This window comes from Eschrichtius robustus, chromosome 13 (genome assembly GCF_028021215.1).
Source record: "Eschrichtius robustus isolate mEscRob2 chromosome 13, mEscRob2.pri, whole genome shotgun sequence".
Taxonomy (NCBI): Eukaryota; Metazoa; Chordata; class Mammalia; order Artiodactyla; family Eschrichtiidae; genus Eschrichtius; species Eschrichtius robustus.
In genome coordinates, this window is record NC_090836.1 from 25,135,574 (window position 1) to 25,158,277 (window position 22,704).

Genomic DNA, 22,704 nt, shown 5'->3' on the forward strand with positions numbered 1-22,704 from the left:
CTTGCAGCCGCATCTCTGATCCTTTCTAGTGTCCTATCCACCTACCCACTCCCACCCGACGCAGACAGAGCCTGATTTCTGCCCTCCACACCCTGGACATGAGTAAACCGCGCCTCCGGCCCCTCCTGGATTTTTAAAAGGACACTGCCCTGGTCGGTCACTGCCAGGAGCCTCCGCAGTGTGGAGCAGATAGCAGAGCATCCCTCCCACTGGGCGTGCAGTACGGACGAGCTGAGTAAACTCGGATTTCTGGCTGCCTTTTCTGCTAGGGTGGGTGGGGAAAGGTGTGTCCTCCAAGCGTTCACGGTGGAACCTCTGACCCTCTGTCTCCCGCTGCCCCCCATCTCTCTCTGTCTCTGTCTCTCTTTCTCCCCCTCCCCTCCCTCCCTCTCTCTCTCTTTCTCTCAAGGTGTAGGAGCTCTCCTTTTCCAGACCAGAGAGGGGCGCCTTTCCTGTTCCCTTCCCCCTCACCCACCGATTTTTTTTTAAATGGGGAAAAAAATCCAAGCCGGGAGTAATAGCGAGTGGATCTGCTCGGAGCTGAATGAATGGAAGCTGCGAGGCGGGCCTGCGCGGACGGCCACCCTGCCCACGATGCGGTCCCCTCGCGGCCTGTAGGGCCCTCGCCAGCCCCTCGCCCTCCTCCCGCCCCGGGCAGAGGCCGCCGCCAGCTCCGCGCCCGACGCCGAGGCCGCGGCGGCCGAGGGGAAGGTCGGAGGGAGGGTGGTTTCCTCCCGCCCCACACCCAGTCTCCGAGCCGGATATATAGAGTGTCACGTTTGGGAGCCGAAAGACGAGAGCAGCTTCCTCGTGGCCGGAGCACTTCCCGGAGCCCCGGGGAAGGACCGGGATTTAGAGGACCACTAGTTGAGCCCGCCCCGCGCCGGAGGAGCAGGTACTCAGGGTCGCAGCCGGGCCGCGCGAGCGCCCACGCCTCCGCCGGCGAGGAGCTGGCCGGGGTGGCCGGGAGGCAGGGCTCGGCGGGGTCTGCAGAGAGGGCGAGGCAGCCGCGGAGCCCCGCGGCAGGGTGGACTCGGGCCCCGCCGGGGAGACGCGCGGTTTCCGCGGCTCTGCCCCGGAGCTGCCCCCGGCCGCCCCCAGCCATCCGGCCGCAGGTTAGGCGCGCTGGGCGCCGGCATCGCCCGCCAAGGTGGGGCACGCGGGGGCGGGAAGGGCGCGCGTGTCGGGAAAGGGGCAGACTGGGCTAACTTGGGAGCCGCGCCGCGGCCGCGGGCCCGGGGAGACAGAGGCGCCGGCCGGGTCTGGCGGAGGCCTCCTCGGCCCCCGGGGCTGTTCGAGGAGAGAGCAGGGCCACGTGGGGCGCGGCGGCCGCCCTCCCTGCGCCCTGGGCTGTCGGGGCGCGCTTTCCGGCCCCTAGTCCCACCCCGGGATGTGCACGCCCGGACCCTTCCACCCGGGCCTCGCCGGGTACCGAGCCCCAGGCTGAAAAGGGCCGAGCGGCCCCGGGGCGGCCGGGGCGGGGTCTGTCCCCGTCCGAAGTTTTCCACCTCTTCCTGAGGGCCCTGGGCGTCTTGGAGGTAGCAGGGGAGCAGGTACCAGATTCCAACTGGTGTAGATGGCTTGAGGGAAGGCTGCTGGCACTCCTGGCGATTACCCACGGGGCAGTTCCATTCAATTAAAAGAATTAATGACTGACTTCATCCTAGAGACCTCCTACTTTTCACCTGGTGGGATGAGTAGAATTATGAACACTTATTCTTCGAAGGATGAGTTACCAGGTGTGAGCAACCAAGGTTCTCTCTGGATCTGCCAGAGCTTCGGCGGCTGGTTGAATCATGTAGATTGTCCCATTGTGCCATGAAGAGGGACAAGAGTGGGGACAGCAGACTGACCAGGAAACTCAAGTGAATCGTGCTTTTCTACTTGTTAGAGGCTGCATCAAGAGAAGTTTGACACTCTGTACAAATGGAAATTTGCGAATTTCCCTGCTGCTTCAATTACCCATCTCTCTGTATCCCCATTCATATGAGTTGGAGATTTGGCTGAGGAGCATATGTAGTCTAAAAGGGCAAAGAGACTAAATAAAATTTTAAGGCAGCCACTCAAACTGAAGGAGCAGGGCTTTCAGCAAAATCCGCTATTAGGGATATTTGTGTGTGAGACTTCTAGGAGATGGCCATGGGGTTTTACCCGCCAGACTCAAGAGTTGCAGCATTTCTTCTATAGTATTTCTCGAGATGCAGGTCTTCAGAGCACTCTTTCCCTGTTTCTGAGGGCACCTTCTGAACCTGCTTTGTTAACAAATTCCTACTTTACTCCTATTTCTAACGTTGGGTTATAATTATCTGTAAAATTGATATAAATCGCCACGAGTTGGTAAATCTTACATTTCTCCTTAATTTGAAAGAGGGAGCGTGACATCTAATTACAGAAGAAGAGGGAGAAGCTTCCTTTAAGGGAGTAAAAATAAATAAAATAGCTCGTACTTGGGTATCACTTTGGGGTTTGTGAAGCACATCATCATCTTGAATGTCTCACCATTCCCTTTCCTATCTTCTGAAGGTACATTCAGATGTTATTTCTTTCTGGCAACATCTGGGCAGCCTTAAGAATTCTTTGTCTTTGCATTAATACTTGTGCACCCATGAAAACTCACGCATGTACACATAGTCTCTGAAGGAACATGCACATGCTGTCCCTGCCAGTCTCTTGTGACTCTGTGTTTGGTCTCTTTGAGAACATTTATTACTCTTGAAGAAGCATTCTTAATGTTTTATTTTGTTAACAGACCACTTAAGGATCTGATAAAAGCTATGGAATATGAAAAATAAGCATATACATATTAACAGAATTCTGCCTACAATTTCAGGCGCTCACAGCCTCCTTGATACTTAATCACCCAGATGTTAGAGGTTCAGAGGCCTCAGGCAGGGCCAGCTCACAGGGCCCAATACTTAGAGAAGGGCCCTGCACTTGGTTTAATGTTCTGGTGTCGCTGTCAGATGTCTTAGTAATTTTCAAACAAGGAGCTCCAAATTTTCATTTTACACTAGACCCTGCAAATTCCGTAGCCAGTCCTGAGGCCAGGTTCACAAGCCTGTTCCGTCACTTCCTGCATAACAACCCTGTCTCAGCCATCGTACACTGTAGGTGAATTCTCTGACACAAACAGAAAGTTAGCTGCTGCATGCTTCTGTCATTAAGTCCTTCTACACCCAATTTCCTCATTGACAAAATAAAGATAACAGACACTATCTACTACTCTATTCATCTTAAAAAGTCGTTGTGAAGACAGGTAGGTAAAAAGAGCTAATAATTGTAAAACTCTCGACTTACCTTGAACAGTACTTTACTAACAAAGACAGTATTGTTGCAGGCTTAACTTTTCTAATCCTTGTTTCAGAAGTAGCTTGAGGAAGGCTGGTTAAGTACATTAAAAGGGTTGCAGAACCTTTATAACCCTTATATTTTGGTGGGAGAAAAAATAAAACAAAAAGTAGCTGCGGTTTGTGGTATTTTAAATATTCCTTAAAAGTCTTTAGTTGGTCAAGATTGGAACTGGCAACTAAAAGTACAGAATACCTTCCTGGATCCCAAAGATACTTCCTGAATTAAATTGATGTTTCGGTGGAATTCATCCAAAATTGAACAAAGAAAAACTGAGTCATTGATTGAAATTTTTGAGAAGGTATCCTTTTTGCCACATTTAACTTTTAAATACTCATACTTTCAAAACCTTGAGCAAGGCACTCTTTTAAATATTCTGGGAGATACCTGGCAATATAAAGTACACCTAGTCCCCTACCAAGTTGTCTTCACCTTCTGTACCATTGGGGGAGGAACTTAGAAACCTTGGGCCAGTCCTCTTTCCCCACACTCCTCCCTTTATTGCTTCTCTCTGACCTCAGAACTTATCCTTTCCACAGCTTTCATTCCCAGTATTATGGCAACACACTCGGAAGGGTTGAGGAAGAAAATAGAGTAAAAGGAAATGGGTCAAACTTCCGTATCAAAGTCTTAAAATAGGGGCACCAGAGAAGGTGGATGGAGACTCCTTTCATGCAGCTACTCTGTGCAGAGGCGTGCTGTGCACTTTAGGGTATGAAGTACCAGGTCCTGTACTCGATAGATTTATGACATCATTGGCAAGACGAAATATGTAAATATAAGGTGTTAATTAACATAACAGATACATTGTTAAGAGGCAATATAAGATTAGGCACCAAATGAATGGTACAGAAAATAAGTGCAATGAGTTCCCAAGAATAGAATAAAATAAACTGAAATGGTTAGAGAAGCTTAAGAGGAGAGTTACATGAGATAGCCCTTAAAATTCCACTCCTAATAGAGATGAATGAATGAATCTTCTGGGTGATAATTGTGCAAAAGATGAAAATCTGGATGGAACTAAAGTTTCATGTAAGGAAAAGGCAGGAGATAAAACGAAGAGAACTTTCCACTGGTTAGCTTCAGTCATGTAATACATAATTATTAAGCCCATTCTGTGACCAGACACAATGCCAATTTTTTCTGCATTTAGTGTGGAATAAAGCAGATGTGTCCCCTATCCTTTTGGATCTTACAGGCATTTAAAAAATAAACATATAATAAGAAAATTTTGGAAGTAGCATGGAGAAGGACAGGTGCAATGAAAAAACCAGGGGTGGACTCAGATTTAGTGGTTTGTGAAGGTCTCTGACAAAGGAAGATTTAAATTGATATTTGAAGGAAGCATAGGGATTAATTTGGCAAAAAAAAAAAAAAAAAAGAATGGAGGGAAAAGCAATCTGGGCAGAGGGAATAGCAAGTAGGAAGACTGTAAGGAGAGGAATAACCTGGAAGTGTTCAAGGAACAGAAAGAAGGCATGTGTTTTGGGTGACGGAGTTGCTGAGAGGCCGGACGTGTGTGTGTGTGTGTGTGTGTGTGTGTGTGTGTGTGTGTGTGTGTGTTGGGGGGTGGCTAGGCAGGAGCCTGGTCATGTAGATCCTCACAGATCTTGATAAAGGTTCTGAATTTTATTTTAATGAGAAGCTTTTGAAGACTTTGAAGCCAGAGACTAATTTACATTTTAAGACCTTTGTGGCTGCAATTAGGAGAATGGGCTAGCGGGATCAGGGATTGGAAGTAGGACAGAGCTGGTGATGGTGCGGACAGGCAAGATGGAGAGAAGTGGGCAGACTTGAAGTGCATTTCAGAAGTAGAATTGATAGACCTTGGTGATAGATCGGTGATGAGAAGTGGCTAAGCAAAGAAGTGTGATAATAAATTCCTCCAGTAGATACTGCTGTATGTTTATAATCCAAAACCATAGCCTCCTGCTGCATAAGATTTAGAGTTGCCACAGAAGAGCTGAAAAGTGACATGGAAACTGATAACGCAGCCTGGTATCTCTGGAAAGTGTGCCAGGCTGTTGGGATAGAGGTGAGAGAGCAGAAGATAATATGCTTTTCATATTATCATTTCTACTGTTGAGATTATTAATGAACTGTGCACGAACTTTATAATTTTTAAGAGGTTACCACCACAACAAATATGACTTCTGTTTTTCTGACTTGAGCACACTGATGGCATATGAGGTAATCTCCTAAAATGACGAAAACCCGGAGAGAAAATTCTGATCCCCACCAAAGTGATTGCTCTACAACATAAGTTACTCCCCTGCTTAGAAGCTTTCCATTCTTCCACCTTGTCTGTATCAGTGTCCCAAAATGTAGTCTGTGGACCATTAGTTTCTCGGGATATTAATAACAGTCAAGTGAAGGAAAAAAAGCTTCCCTCATCACATAAGCTTGAGAAACACTTAATTTAACCTAGTTAAGCAGTCTTATTGTGGGAATCCTCAAAGCCTTTAACATACTAATAGTGCACTTTAAGAATCATCAAGAAAGAAGAGATATTTTATGCTGCATTTCCTAAATTTACTTGACCTTGAAATGCTTTTTTTGGCAGAACATCTAACAGAGTCAGCATTCAGCGTAACACGCTTTGGGAAATGCTGCCCTATATTAATAGATTAAACCTTTTAACATCCACAGCTGTCTATTAACCATCAGCTTCTCTCATGTCTTTCATGCTACTGCTTAGTTGGAAGGAAGCAGAAGACCGGAATTGAACTGACTCTGTTAATAAGTTCTGAGTTGATGATGAAAACAATACTACCATATGGATAATAGATGAAGAGATATTCACAAGCAAGATCTGCAGTCTAAAAACAATTTTTAAAAAATTTGAACTTCTACTTCCCTGGCAAGGCTATGCAGGTCCTCTCGGAGGTACATCCTGTCAAGTCTAGATGTACACGTGAGAAAGCTGAAGCATAGACAATGGGGAAGATTTCACAGGACCTTTCATGTCCCATGGGAGGTCTGAGCCTTATTTGACGTTCGTGGTATATCCCCGGCGGGGCAACACAGTGTGAATACATAGGACGTCTGTAGGAGCAATGATTTTGCACTGAATCTCATACATCTTCTTTACTGGTCCCCAGTGCATTTGCGTGGTGGTGGGATGGAGGCAGAAGTGCGATTTATGACCAAAGAATAACCAGCAGAGCAGAGCAGAGCAGAAGAGACAAATTCAGACAGCTATGGACTCTGGCCACGGCTTCATCCACCTGGTGCTCTAGGTTAGGGGTTAGCAAACTATGGCCTGAGGGCAAAATCTGAATCCTGCCTATTTTTGTATATCTCTTGGACTAAGAATAGTGCTTATATTTTTAAGTGGTTGAAAAAAATCAAAAGAAGAATAATGTTCTCTGGCAAATGAAAATAATATGAAATTCAAATTTCAGTATCCATGAGTGAAGTTTTATTGGAAATCAGCCAGTGCCGTGCACCTATTTGTCCTATTGTCTATGGCTGCTTTGGTACTCCACGTAATGAGTAGTTGTGATTTGCAAAGCCTAATATATTTACCATCTGGCCCGTTAACATAAAATGTTTGCCAACCCCTGCTCTAGGCTACTAAACTCACTGGGCATAGATAATTTTAATAGATTTGTTTTATATATTAAGAGTAGTCTTAGTTCAGGCTGCTATAACAAAGTACCATAGACTGGGTGGCTTATAAAAAACAAAAATTTATTTCTTACAGTTCTAGAGGCTGCGGGTCCAAGATGAAGGCTCCAGCAGATGTGCTGTCTGGTGAGAACCACTTCCTGGTTCATAGATGTCCTTCTTTCCATTGTAACTTCACATGGTGGAAGGAGCAAGGGAGTTCTCAGGAGTCTCTTCTATAAGGGCACTAATCCCATTCACAAGGGATCTGCCCTCATGACCTAATCACCTCCCAGAGGCCCCACCTCCATACACCATCACATTGGAGACTAGATTTCAACATACACATTTTGGGAGGACTCAAACATTCAGTCCATGTCAAGGTAGAAATACAAGTAGGTAAATTGACGGTCTAGAAGCTCCTCAAATGTTATTACTATCGGAGTCATGACAATGCCATCTATTGTGGATGACTAGTGTAGCTAGTGTTAGCTGCCAATGTGAGATGCAGAAGACAGTCTTGCAGGTGATAGCTTTTGAAAGTTATTCAAACATTTGAATTCATATGTAAAGGATGGGGCCTCAGATAAACATACCCAGCATCTAAGAGGTAGAGGGGGTAATTAACCCCAATATTACTTAGCTGTTGAAGTCTGCTACCTCTAAGCATGGATCTTCTGTGAGTAGTCACCTCTGATTTTTATTTCAATAAAGCAAATCTATTTTTTATTAATGCATCCTTTTTGTGAAGAGTGATGGTTTAAGGGTGACAGTCTTACGTTTGGGGTGACAAATACATTTTTCATCATCCCCACCCCATGCCTATTTTATTTATTTATTTACTAATTATTTTTTATACATCTTTATTGGGGTATCATTGCTTCAAAATGCTGTGTTAGTTTCTGTTGTACAACAAAGTGAATCAGCCATATGCATACATATATCCCCATATCCCCTCCTTCTTGAGCCTCCCTCCCACCCTCCCTATCCCACCCCTCTAGGTCATTGCAAAGCACCGAGCTGATCCCCCTGTGCTATGCTGCTGCTTCCCACTAGCAATCTATTTTACATTTGGTAGTGTATATATGTCGATGCTTCTCTCCCTTTGCCCCAGCTTCCCACTCCCCTCCCCGTGTCCTCAAGTCCATTCTCTATGTCTGCATCTTTATTCCTGCCCTGCTCCTAGGTTCATCAGTACCATTTTTTTTTAGATTCCTTATATATACATTAGCATACAGTACTTGTTTTTCTCTTTCTGACTTACTTTACTCTGTATGACAGACTCTAGGTCCATCCAGCTCACTACAAATAACTCAGTTTCGTTTCTTTTTATGGCTTAGTAATATTCCATTGTATATATGTGCCACATCTTCTTTATCCATTCATCTGTCAGTGGACACTTAGGTTGCTTCCATGTCCTGGCTATTGTAAATATTGCTGCAATGAACATTGTGGTACATGTCTCTTTTTGAATCATGGTTTTCTCAGGGTATATGCCCAGTAGTGGGATTGCTAGGTCGTATGGTAGTTCTATTTTTAGTTTTTTAAGGAACCTCCATACTATTCTCCATAGTGACTGTATCAATTTACATTCCCACCAGCAGTGCAGGAGGGTTCCCTTTTCACCACACCCTCACTGAGTCTGTATTTTTGGTACACGACTCCCCAGGTACTTCATACATAACCAGCACAGCCCAGGTACAAATGTGGGGACAGCTGGTGCAGGTGCTTCCATGGGACTTAGAACCAGAAGATGGGAGATGGAGGCTTGTGCTTAGGTCTATCGCTGTGATCACAAAATGTTTCCAGGGCACAGTATTCTGTGGGAATCAAACAGATTGCCAGCCACATTCATCAGGGGGCTTTCCATGACTAATTCAGAGACCTGCCTTTAATAAAATTTTTAAAAAAAGAATTGGTTTCAGGTGAGATCTTTATTCAATAGCCATTTTTCCACTTCAGTCAACACTATATCAAAGCAAAAAATATTATATATTTCTTTTTGTAGAGAACAACATGATTAAGTAGACAGTGAAAAAAATCCATTTTACTTTAATTGGCAGACATTAAAAATAGCATGTGTCTATTGCTTTAGTCGTGGTTTATTTTTAAAGTCCTAGATAATTTTGTAACCTTAACCTCTGCAGTCCAGCAAAAGCCCTTTCCAGCTGCAGTTGACAATGCATCCCCTTTGGCTTTTGGACATGCTATTACCTTGTTTTTAATGCATTTTGACTTCCTAGGCTCCTCCAGAGATGGCTCCAAAATGTTGAAACACACACTTGAGGGGAAGAGGAGAAGGGAAAGCTCTTCCTTGTGAATCTGTGTAAAAAAAGGCAAAACTCCGGCCTCTTCTATCCACTTACTCATCCATCCACCTCAGCTGGGAGGTGCTGGGTCAGTAACATTCTCTGGTGAATAACAGGATGACCATAGGAGGCAAGAATAATATTTCCTGAGCCAAGAAATGAGAAAAAGTCATTGTGAAAATGCTCCACATTTTAGATCATTTAAGAAAAATGGTGCATTATTTATCATAGGTCAGTGAGAGGACACATTCCACAAAAGTCAGCACAAACTCCAGTATTCTTGAGGGCAGGATAGTTGGAAATTAGGAAGATGGTTAAATTATGTGTCTGGTCCCAACATATTTGAAACCACTTAAGCGCTTCAAGCAGTGTTAGATCCACCAATGCACGATATTGTCAAGAAACTGGAAGAATCTGCCCAGAAGAATTTGATAACCTGAACAAAAGAAGCTCTGTGTAACAATTCACTATGTGTGCATGTATTAAAGATTTTTTATTATTATTTTCAAGAAAGGACATTTAATACTAGAAGGTGTGTGGATAGTAGCAGCATAGTTTTATCCAGTAATACAAGCATCTTAAAGGTAGATAATATTCATTTAATAAAAATAGAAGTATTTGTCTAAACCTTAAGACAAACTGTCCACTTAATTCCACATGAAACCTAAGTGTAAATAAGATACCCTGATAAATATTAATGAAATCAATTTTATGTCAGTCTGTGTATTTTTATTTCTATTATGCTGTAACTGTTGTCTCATTCTGAATTGACTCGTTTCCATTGTGTTTGTTTACATGAGACCTTTAGGACCTATTTGTTCTGAAGATAAGTGTATGATCTAAAGGATGGACACTTGTTCTCATACCAAGAAGCTTTGAGAGCATTAAGATCCACTTACAAAACTATTCTCCAAGCTGCAGGAGAGTTTGAAAGAGTTAATAGTTCTCATCCGAATAAGCAGTTTCCTTCTTTCTTGGTAACCTGTAGTTGCCAAACCTCTCTCCTTAGTAGAATTGTGACTTTGCTTCTTCCTTCTTTTCTTCTTACTATTTTGGTCCAGTCCTGCCTGAAGCAATGGTTATGCAAGTGCTGCTGAGTGCTGATCACAGGATTGCACTTTAGGTTAATTTAGGTCTCAGTTCCTTTTAGGACAGGGTGAAACTTTCTCAAATTAGCCTTCCCTAAACTCTTAGACATACTATATACATACATACATATTGCACCATCTTATCTACTCCACATAGTGGTGACTGCAAATAGCTTTGCCTTAACTAACTCTATTCATATTCTAAATTGTAGAATGTTCAAGTACCTTATCTATATTTGATCTAATTCCCTTATTTTATAGAAAAGAAAAAGTCAGTCCCAAAGACATAAAGGGACTTGTCACTTATCTATTTAAGTGTAGAATAATATCCAAATGTTATGACTGCAAATCCCATGAGCATTTTATTCCATTCATTCATTCATTCATTCATTCAATTTACTACCATGTGTCAGGCCAGGTGTTTAGCTCTGCAAATATAGTGGTGAACAAGTTATAGTACCTTCCCTTAAGCTTTAGTGCCCCCTATTCATTGGGCAATTTCTGACCAGTTAAAACTTTGGAGTTTGTGAAATCTTTCAGTGAAGATCCTCAGTGTGAAAATATAAAATACTCATATATTTTTATTTCCCATCCTTCCCCCTCCTAACCAGCCTCAGTCAGTGATTTAGCTTCCCATAGCCCTGAGCAGTTAATACCAAGAAGGGCGTGATGGGAAATGGAATTAAAATGAATTAAAGTCCACAGGGAAGATAATGAAAATTCTCCCCAAGGAAACAATGTTCTCCTTTATTCACCATAAATCCTGAGGATTAATTAGCCTGTGCCGCCCTCCTCTCAGTTACTCACTCTTTCCCCAAACCTGGCTGTGGACTGCGTTCAATCTTCATGCTTCCCCCTTTCCTTTCTGCCCTTAAAGGTAGACGTACAATCTCTTTGTGATTTAAGTAACTGCTATTCATTGTGGGTAAAGAAATAGGGGAAGAGCAAAAACAACCAACGTGAGAAAGTTACAGAGTTTCCAGTACGGTACCTTTGAGTCTTGGCATAGGGCTAGTAGTTAGTTGCTGGCTTCCTGTGTGATGACAAGTGGAAACCCCATTATCTTCAGCCATCCATCTTTATTTCTACAAGTGAGATCAAAAACCAATACACTGTTTTAAACATCCTCACCTGTACTCTTAAATCTGGATGAGTATGGGTATCTGTCTGATGGGAGGATTTATAGCTTTCAACAGAGTTTCAAAGAGGTCGTGACCAAAACAACATGGGAAACCACTGCTTTAGGAACAATCAAGTGGCTATTTTACTTCCTTGAAGACCTCCAGACCCAGGAAAGATCCCTTCTGAGGATTCTTCCCAAGGATCATAGAACTGTTTGAGATGCTTAGGTTTGCCTGATCCATCTTCAGTGTGTCACATGATTCAGAACATTCCATTGTTCTAAAACAGAAAAGGGATCATGTCATTCCCCTGCCTAGCCCCTTCCACTGCTCCCCATTCCCTAGAGCAGCCTTGCCAAGTGTGTGAGATGCTGGTTGAGGCAGGTGTGTGTGTGTGGGGGGGGGGGGGGGTTCCCTAATGCAGAAGAGCTTTTAGCATCACCCTCCCTTCCTGCATCTCAGAAATCTGGAGACTAGAAAAATCAAGGTGTTGGCAGGGTTGGTTCCTTCCCAGGACTGTGAGAGAAACATCTGTTCTAGGCCTATTCTTAGCTTGTAGATGGCCATCTTCTCCCTGTGTCTTTACCTCCCCTGCCCTCTATGCGTATCTATGCGCCCAAATTTCCTCTTTTTTAAGGACACCAGTCATAATGGATTAGGGGTCCACCCTACTCTAGTATGGTTTCATCTTAGTTAGTTACCTCTTCAATAATCTTATTTCTAAATTAGGTCACATTCTGAGATACTGCAGTTGAGGACTTTAACATATGAATTTTAGGAGGACAGAATTCAATCCATAACACCCAGGAAACTAATACTTGATTTCTCCTTACCGACATGGAATATGGTGATGAAACTACAAGGCACCTTCAGTGTTACTCTAACAAAACAAAACAAAGCAAAACAACCACAGAAAGCAAACAAAAGCAAACAAAAACCAAAACCAAAACCTATGCATTTTAGATATGGGTTAATAATGAACATAAGTAATAACTATTTTCACCAAGAGTTTCTTCTCCATGTGATTTTTATTATTTTTTATGAGGTATGACTTACATGTGGAAAAGTGAATATATCATAAATACAATAATAAGTAGCTCTCAGATTTCAGCTTCCAGACTTAAAAAAAAATAAAACATTAACAGCATACCATAAGCTGCCATCTAGTCATTACCTATTCACAGCCAAAGTAACCATTATCCTGACCTCTAAGTCATAGATTAGCAAGATTCAAACATAGATTAGCTTTGCCAGTTTTTGGAGTTTTATATGTAAGTAAAATCTTACAGTGTGCATTATTTTGTATCCACCTTCTTCACTCAACATTATGTTCGTAAGACTCATTCAAATGTTTGTGTATTCATTCTTCTCAAGTGCTCATGGAACATTCTCCAGGATAGATCATATCTTGCGTCACAAATCAAGCCTTGGTAAATTTAAGAAAATTGAAATCGTATCAAGTATCTTTTCCGACCACAACACTATGAGACTAGATATCAATTATAGGAAAAAAAATCTGTAAAAAATACAAGTACATGGAGGCTAAACAATACACTACTTAATAACCAAGAGATCACTGAAGAAATCAAAGAGGAAATCAAAAGATACCTAGAAACAAATGACAATGAAAACACGACAACCCAAAACCTATGGGATGCAGCAAAAGCAGTTCTAAGAGGGAAGTTTATAGCAATACAATCCTACCTTAAGAAACAAGAAACATCTCAAATAAACAACCTAAACTTACACCAAAAGCAATAAGAGAAAGAAGAACAAAAAAGCCCCAAAGTTAGCAGAAGGAAAGAAATCATAAAGACCAGATGAGAAATAAATGAAAAAGAAATGAAGGAAATGATAGCAAAGATCAATAAAACAAAAACTGGCTCTTTGAGAAGATAAACAAAATTGATAAACCATTAGCCAGACTCATCAAGAGAAAAAGGGAGAAGACTCAAATCAATAGAATTAGAAATGAAAAAGGAGAAGTAACAACTGACACTGCAGAAATACAAAGGATCATAAGAGATTACTACAAGCAACTCTATGCCAATAAAATGGACAACCTGGAAGAAATGGACAAATTCTTAGAAATGCACAACTTTCCGAGACTGAACCAGGAAGAAATAGAAAATATGAACAGACCAATCACAAGCACTGAAATTGAAACTGTGATTAAAAATCTTCCAACAAAAAAAAGCCCAGGACCAGATGGCTTCACAGGCGAATCCTATCAAACATTTAGAGAAGAGCTAACACCTGTCCTTCCCAAACTCTTCCAAAATATAGCAGAGGGAGGAGCACTCCCAAACTCATTCTACGAGGCCACCATCACCCTGATACCAAAACCAGACAAAGATGTCACAAAGAAAGAAAATTACAGGCCAATATCACTGGTGAACATAGATGCAAAAATCCTCAACAAAATACTAGCAAACAGAATCCAACAGCACATTAAAAGGATCATATACCATGATCAAGTGGGGTTTATCCCAGGAATGCAAGGATGCTTCAGTATACGCAAATCAATCACCGTGATACACCATATTAAAAAATTGAAGGAGAAAAACCATATGATCATCTCAATAGATGCACAGAAAGCTTTTGACGAAATTCGACACCCATTTATGATAAAAACCCTCCAGAAAGTAGGCATAGAGGGAACTTTCCTCAACATAATAAAGGCCATATATGACAAACCCACAGCCAACGTCGTCCTCAATGGTGAAAAACAGAAGCCATTTCCACTAAGATCAGGAACTAGACAAGGTTGCCCACTCTCACCACTATTATTCAACATAGTTTTGGAAGTTTTACCCACAGCAATCAGAGAAGACAAAGAAATAAAAGGAATCCAAATTGGAAAAGAAGAAGTAAAGCTGTCACTATTTGCAGATGGCATGATACTATACATAGAGAATCCGAAAGATGCTACCAGAAAACTACTAGAGCTAACCAATGAATTTGGTAAAGTAGCAGGATACAAAATTAATACACAGAAATCTCTTGCATTCCTATACACTAATGATGAAAAATCTGAAAGTGAAATTAAGAAAACACTCCCATTTACGACTGCAACAAAAAGAATAAAATATCTAGGAATAAACCTACCTAAGGAGACAAAAGACCTGTATGCAGAAAACTATAAGACACTGTTGAAAGAAATTAAAGATGTTACCAACAGAAGGAGAGATATTCCATGTTCTTGGATTGGAAGAATCAACATTGTGAAAATGACTCTACTACCCAAAGCAATCTACAGATTCAATGCAATCCCTATCAAACTACCACTGGCATTTTTCACAGAACTAGAACAAAAAGTTTCACAATTTGTATGGAAACACAAAAGACCCCGAATAGCCAAAGCAATATTGAGAAAGAAAAACGGAGCTGGAGGAATCTGGTTCCCTGACTTCAGACTATACTACAAAGCTACAGTAATCAAAACAGTATGGTACTGGCACAAAAACAGAAATATAGATCCATGGAACAAGATAGAAAGCCCAGAGATAAACCCACGCACATGTGGTCACCTTACCTTTGATAAAGGAGGCAAGAATATACAGTGGAGAAAAGACAGCCTCTTCAATATGTGGTGCTGGGAAAACTGGACAGCTACGTGTAAAAGTATGAAATTAGAACACTCTCTAACACCATCCAAAAAAATAAACTCAAAATGGATTAAAGACCTAAATGTAAGGCCAGACACTCTCAAACTCTTAGAGGAAAACTTAGGCAGAACACTCTATGACATAAATCACAGCAAGATCCTTTTTGACCCAGCTCCTAGAGAAATGGAAATAAAAATAAAAATAAACAAATGGGACCTAATGAAACTTAAAAGCTTTTGCACAGCAAATGAAACCATAAACAAGACGAAAAGACAACCCTCAGAATGGGAGAAAAATATTTGCAAATGAAGCAACTGACAAAGTATTAATCTCCTAAATTTACAAGCAGCTCATGCAGCTCAATATCAGAAAAACAAAGAACCCAATCCAAAAATGGACAGAAGACCTAAATAGACATCTCTCCAAAGAAGATATACAGATTGCCAACAAACACATGAAAGCATGCTGAACATCTTTAATCATTAGAGAAGTGCAAATCAAAACTACAATTAGATATCATCTCACACCAGTCAGAATGGCCATCATCAAAAAATCTACAAACAATAAATGCTGGAGAGGGTGTGGAGAAAAGGGAACCCTCTTGCGCTGTTGGTGGGAATGTAAATTGATACAGCCACTAGGGAGAACAGTATGGAGGTTCCTTAAAAAACTAAAAATAGAACTACCATATGACCCAGCAATCCCACTACTGGGCATATACCCTGAGAAAACCATAATTCAAAAAGAGTCATGTACCAAAATGTTCATTGCAGCTCTATTTACAATAGCCAGGAAATGGAAACAACCTAAGTGTCCAACAACGTTTGAATGGATAAAGAAGATGTGGCACATATACACAATGGAATATTACTCAGCCATAAAAAGAAACGAAATTGAGTTATTTGTAGTGAGGTGGATGGACCTAGATTCTGTCATACAGAGTGAAGTAAGTCAGAAAGAGAAAAACAAGTACTCTACGCTAACACATATATATGGAATCTAAGAAAAGAAAAGAAAAAAAAAGATCATGAAGAACCTAGGGGCAAGACGGGAATAAAGACACAGACCTGCTACAGAATGGACTTGAGGATATGGAGAGGGGGAAGGGTCAGCTGTGACAAACTGAGAGAGTGGCATGGACATATATACACTACCAAATGTAAAATAGATAGCTAGTGGGAAGCAGCCGCATAGCACAGGGAGATCAGCTCGGTGCTTTGTGACCACCTAGAGGGGTGGGATAGGGAGGGTGGGAGGTAGTAAGACGCAAGAGGGAAGAGATATGGGAACATATGTACATGTATAACTGATTCACTTTGTTATAAAACAGAAACTAACACACCATTGTAAAGCAATTATACTCCAATAAAGACGTAAAAAAAAAATTTCTGTATTCATTTTCATTGCCGTCTAGTACTCCATACTGTGAATATACCACATTTAATTTATCTGTTCTACTGTTGATGAACAGTTAGGTAGTTTCCACTACCAAGTGCTACTGAGAACTTGGGAAGAGTAGTACTAAGAACTTTCTTATGAATGTCTTTTGTTGAACATATGTGCATACTACAGTTGGCTATACCTCCATGTGGAACTGATTTATGTAGAGAGCTTTAATAAAATCTGCCAAAGAGTTTCCCAAAGTGGTTGTACTGTGTATACTCCCAGAAGCAGTAGTCAAGAGGTTATACTTATTCCACTTGTCAACACCCCTCATTGTCTGTTCTTTTCATTTTAGTCATTTCAGTGGGAGAGTAGTTGTGTGGCATAGTAGTTTTGCTTATATTTCTCTGGTAACTGACAGTGGAGCACCATTTTGTATATCGGCTATTTGGATATCTTTTCTTGAGACATGCCCAAGTCTTTGCCCATTTGTTTATTGGGTTTCTATTTTTTTTCATAATGATTTGTGCATATACTTTGTCTATCCTGGATGCAATACCTTTATTAGATATTGGTATTATGAATGCCTTCTCCCAATCTGTGGCTTGCCTTTTTATGCTCTTAATTTTTTCTTTTGATGAACGCAAATTTTTAATTTCAATAGAGCCCAATTTATTAGTATTAGTCTTTTATTGTTAATGCTTTTTGCCTACCTACAGATCAGGTAGTTGTTCTCTTCTAAAAACTAGATTGTTCTGCCTTTCATACTAAAATCTGCGATCCATCTGCAATTAACTTTTTATGTGATGTGGGAAATAAAAACTGCATTTCCATCTGGATATCCATTTGATCATTTATGAGAATTATGTATATGATTTCAAATCAGGGGACACAGTAGTAGCCTGGACACCTCAGTTAGAACTAACGCATTTAAACATGAAGTCATTTAAAACATATCTCACTGTAATGACTTCTGAAGCCCATTGTGACTATGAATGAATGTTCTAGGTCCCTCCGTGTTAAGATCAAAATACTTATTTTACCTGCTTGTAGGATCCTAATTTCTGGTCTAATGGATTAAGTGAAATAAATTATTTTATTTCACACTCAGAAGTCAAAGTATAAAATTTAAAACAAATTTGGGCCCCAGATACAGTGACTGTGGATGAAGAAAATCCCTGTCTTAGTAGTGTGATGAGTTCATGACCAAACATTTGGGGAACAACAATCAAAATACTTATCTTTGGTTATTAAGGAAGATAAGTAAAGGGTTTACCAGCCTCTATGGAACTTACACACTAATGTCTCACTAGTTTCCCCACTCACTTCAGGATGGAAGATAGGTGGAATAAGGAGAAATTGAAGACAGAAAGATTTAGGTGGCCCTTCATTCTTTCATGCATTCAGTCAACAAATATTTATTTACTGGGTTGTGTTTTTTTTAACATCTTTATTGGTGTATAATTGCTTTACAATGGTGTGTTAGTTTCTGTTGTATAACAAAGTGAATCAGCTATACATATACATATATCACCATATCTCCTCCCTCTTGCGTCTCCCTCCCACCCTCCCTATCCCACCCCTCTGGGTGGTCACAAAGCACCGAGCTGATCTCCCTGTGCTATGCGGCTGCTTCCCACTAGCTATCTATTTTACATTTGGTAATGTATTTATGTCCTTGCCACTCTCTCACTTTGTCACAGCTTACCTTCCCCCTCAAGTCCATACTCTATGTCTACGTCTTGTCAGGTGTTGTGTCAAATCCTGTGAATATTAGGAAGAGTAAAACACAGTCACTATGTTTAAAGTGTTTGCAGGCCATCAGACCAAACAGACAAATAAGTAGGCAATTCCATATAAGGTGATGTTGCATGGGGACTCAGAGAGTTTGGCAGATACGATTTTCAACAGACTGAGGGGAGAATTGAGAACTGCTTCCTAAAAGAAATGAGTATAAGCTTTGCCCAGTGAAGGGCAGGGCAGGACAAAGGGCATATGGTTGCGTGATGGGGGCATGGCCTCTGGCGCTGGTCTACAAGCTGTGTGACCTGGGGTAAATCACTTTAATTTTTCTGTACCTTGGTTTCCTATTTGTAAAATGGGGTTTATAATAGTAAATATCATGGAGTTGTTGTGCTGATTCATGAGTTAATACATGTAAGACATTTAGAAGAGTGATTGGCACAGTGAGTTGAGCTATTGTCATGGGCAAGGGTTAGAGAGTTACGATGGGTCCTGAAACTGCAGAGAAGCAAAGAGGCATTATCTGTAGCATATGAGTCCAATGTGAGAACAGAGGTGGAGAGAGAAGAGCAGACACGGGCTCAGGAGTCCAGACTCTTGTCCTGATTCTGCTGCCTGCTTGCTCAGTGACTATGTCTGTATTAGAAAAATGACTGGATTATCTCTGAAATCCCTTCTAGCTCTCATGCCCAATGATTCTGTGGCTCCTGCTGAGGTGGACATAATAAATATCATTTGGATTCTGGTGGTAAAGAAATAAAAAAAAGAAAGAAAATTCTATTCTGAGATTTCCAGCTAGTGACTGGGTGAGCGCTGATTCATTTCAAAAGAAATAGGCAAGGCATGAAGAGATTGGTGTATGGAGACTGGGAATGATATAGCACAGATTCATGCATAGAAATTTTAGGTTGGAAGGAACCATTTCTGTCATTTTAATTCAGTGTGGTAGAGAGGCAGTATATTTCAGTGGTTCACTATAGAAACAGTGACTTGACTATAGAAAGTGACTATAGAAAGTCAACAGTGGTTGACTATAGAAACAGAAGCTCGATTATCAGGGCCCAGGCTTGACACTTTCTGGAAAGTTACTTAAGTGCTCTGCATCTAGATTTCTTCATCTGTAAAATGCAGAGAAAATGCAGGCTGAACCAGCCACAGTGGCCATTTGTAGGTCAAAATGGTTGAACCTTGGCAATTTCACATGCTTCAACCCAGTAACAGACACTTTCTAAGGGGTTGGACTGAGAAATAAATGAGTTCATATGCATCACAGTCTAAAGACAGCAGTCTATACATGATAAGGTGCCATAGAAATATTTCCCTTATTATTAAACCTTTTTTGCTTGTTCAAAATTTATTGCACCAAGTTTAATTTGGCAAGAGCAATAGGCATTGCATAATGTAACTGTTTAAGCCTCTTTCCCATCCTTACATTCAGGCAGGCGTGAGGCCTTGGTTAGGCAATTAGTCCACCAAGGTACAGCTGTATTCACTTTCAGGATGGCTCCTGCTGCCATTTTGCTTGTTTCCAGTGCTTTCATCTAGACAGGCATTGGTTTCTACTCCAAAGGGGAATTTAACATCAAAGTTCCTGGTTGCAACTGGCTTCCTCTTCCTCTTCTCAAACTACACGCTCCCTCCCCAGCCCGGCCCTTGGCATCCATGGGCACAGTTTCCATCTCCCTCAGGGTGTAATACCATCCACCATCTGAGGGCCCTTGACATTACAGACACCAGGCTGGCCCTGCAGGGAGGGTAAAAGGAGCATGGGACATCTAAGAGTGGCCCTGAGTGGAGGCCCAAAAGATGGGGTAACTGAGGGATGCTAGAGAAGTAACGAAAAAAAAGAGACCATTTTCTTCTTGAAAAGAAAGAGAAAAGCATGTCTTTCCTGAGTAAAAGCAGTACTAGCTGCAGTTCCTTAAAGAAGCTTTGATGATCATTGCCCATTGTCACCCATATATTAACCATGGTTCACGGTGTTGGATTGATATAAGTCCCCATTTGTGACTTGTCTTCTTAGTTTCTTTCTGGTGTGTTTTGAAGAACAGAAGTTCTAACTGTTAATGTTGGTGAATTTAGCAAACATTTTCTCTTTTTACCGAGATTTTCGTGTTTTGTTTAAGGAGATCCTTCCCTGTCTGTTTTGCTTTTTAACTAATTAGTTTGTAAACCTCATCCTTAGTGAGACTGGTTTCAGACTCAAGGTCGCAATTGGTCTACTTCCTCTTGCTGGTGTCAATGCAATGATACAATTCACACAAAGGAAGGAAATACTCTCGTAACAATGAAATGCAGGATAATAAATCATGGCTGATTGAAATCACCCTTATTTTTACTGAATGTTTAAGTCAAGGTACTGTGCTAAGCACTTTACAAAACCCATATTCCATCAAACCTGGATGTTACACATTTGGCAGATGAGGAGACTGAGACCCACAAAGTTTAAAATACAGTCATTAGGCAAGCATTAACATAAAAATATAGTTATTGTTGAAGCATAACTTCAGTTAAGAGAGACAACTCCAACTCAAAAATCTATTTTGAGAGTGAGTCAAAAGAAGCCTTTGGTACTGAAACACCCATGGTTTGGATATAGTAGATATATTTGCTTTGAGAGTAGGGTCCTATTTTCCTGAAAATCAATGAAAAATGATTCTATATTCATTTTTGATGGACAGTGTCTAAGGAACAGAATTGTGGGTTTGTCTTTACTATCAAGAGAGAGTTTGGAAAATAATTGTACCAACAGGTGATATGTGAAGCCTCAGACAGGAAACTGGCTGTTGAGGAGAGAATCGCCTTGCAAACTCAGTACCTTTGAGCCCCTAAAGTTTTAATATTCTGATATGCAGTGGCTAAGAAAAAAAATACAGAACAGAGAGTTATCACGTGTACGTGTGTCCCAGATGTTATTATACGGGGAAAGCAGAAAGCAAATGAACACCTGGTGAAAAGCTTTTTTTCTCATTACCTATGGGAGTTAGAAGACTTCATTTTCTTTAATCCAAAAAAAAAAGTTGGCCTTAGCCAAATCACTCACTGTCTCTGTTCTTCAGTTTTCACATCTATGGATAATAGTATCTACTATTTACCTCCCAGGATTGTGGTGAGAAAATATTGAAATGTGCACATGAAATGCTTTCAGAACTGTTAAAATAAGGTGTAAGATATTACAAGAGTTGCTAAAATGTTAATGATAGCATATGACTGATAACTCTGTGTGTGTGGGGGGGGTGTGTGTGTGTGTGTATAGGTTCCAATATCTGGGTCTGTATATAATTTTGTGCACAAATAGTAATAATAACTATAATACTTTCAACTTAAATTATATTTTACACACCATGGAGGACTTTTCTATCCATGACTTCATATAAGCCTGCCCTGTGAGTTGGGCCAAGTGTCCTCCTACCTTTCCCTGTTGCTCATGCAGGTCTCTGTTTTCTCACCAAAAGCAAGCCTCTCCTCTTTCACAACTTCTGCAGCTTCTGCCAATCCTTGTTGCTATTCCTTTTCACCTCCAGATCATTCTCTGATATCTGTCAAACACATAACTCACAAATGTCCATGCCTTTCCAACTTCTGAGCGTGTCCTAAGGTTCAGCATCCGTGTGGAGGAGCGCACAGCAGTACAGTGCCCCGATCCCACATCTCCTTCAGCTTTCTTTTCAAGCCCACTAAAGCACCCTACTTTTAGGAGACTACTTCCAAGGCCAATCCTTGGGCTTGGATGTTGCTCTAGACTGCTGTATCTAAAATCTTTAAATCTAACAGTTCACACTGGGACAGTGACATCCTTTATTTCCAGCTCTCTCGTTTTCTTTCTCCCACCAGAGCTACTGGTCCAATTTGGCAGGACCTCCAGTCATTTGCCTTCTCTCTGCCCATCATACACACACACTTTCTCCTATTCCATGAGCTCCGTCTCATGAGAGGTACTTCCCTCTCTGAGCACCTAGGTCCACTACTTTACTCCTTTGCCAGCTTCCTCTACTCCCGACCTTTTCCATTTGTTTCCCCTAAATCCATTGTTTATACCCCCAAGTCTGCAGCTTGCCAACGATCTATTCTTCCTGCTCCAACCACGAGCACTCAAGTGTTACTGGAGAAAAGCAGGTAAATATTTGTATGAAGTGGGGTGGTACAAATCCATCTTCAATCTCAGCTGGATACTCTGCTGCTTCAGCTTCTTCACTGGTTTCTGATCTGTTTTCTTTCCCATGTAGAGCTGTGGTTATGAATATTTATCCCTTTCCAGGAGCACCGTCCTTTAGCTCTTTAATAAGCAAAATATCATCTTGCCTTATACTCCTTAGAGAAAAAAAGAAATAACCAAAGATCTATCTCAGGTTCTGCTCTAACCTACATTTATCTACCTCCCCCACCCCCGACCTCTTTTCCTCCTTTTCCAGAATGAAATGACCTTCCTGTATTCAGTGCTGATAACTCTATCTTTTCTACTAATTTTATGCCCTCTGAGCTCCTCTAGAACCTC

General features: G+C 41.2%; 1 protein-coding gene across 2 annotated transcripts in view; it reads left to right on the forward strand.

Annotated features, from left to right (window-relative positions):
• Positions 1-247: 247 nt before the first annotated feature.
• FAR2 (fatty acyl-CoA reductase 2) overlaps positions 248-22,704 on the forward strand; it is a 152,268-nt gene continuing 129,811 nt past the window's right edge. The window contains exon 1 of one of the 2 annotated variants that reach the window (XM_068561618.1): positions 248-895. The gene's annotated coding sequence lies outside the window, so the exon portion shown is untranslated. The remainder of the gene's footprint in view (positions 896-22,704) is intronic. The other variant, XM_068561619.1, reaches the window with a different exon arrangement.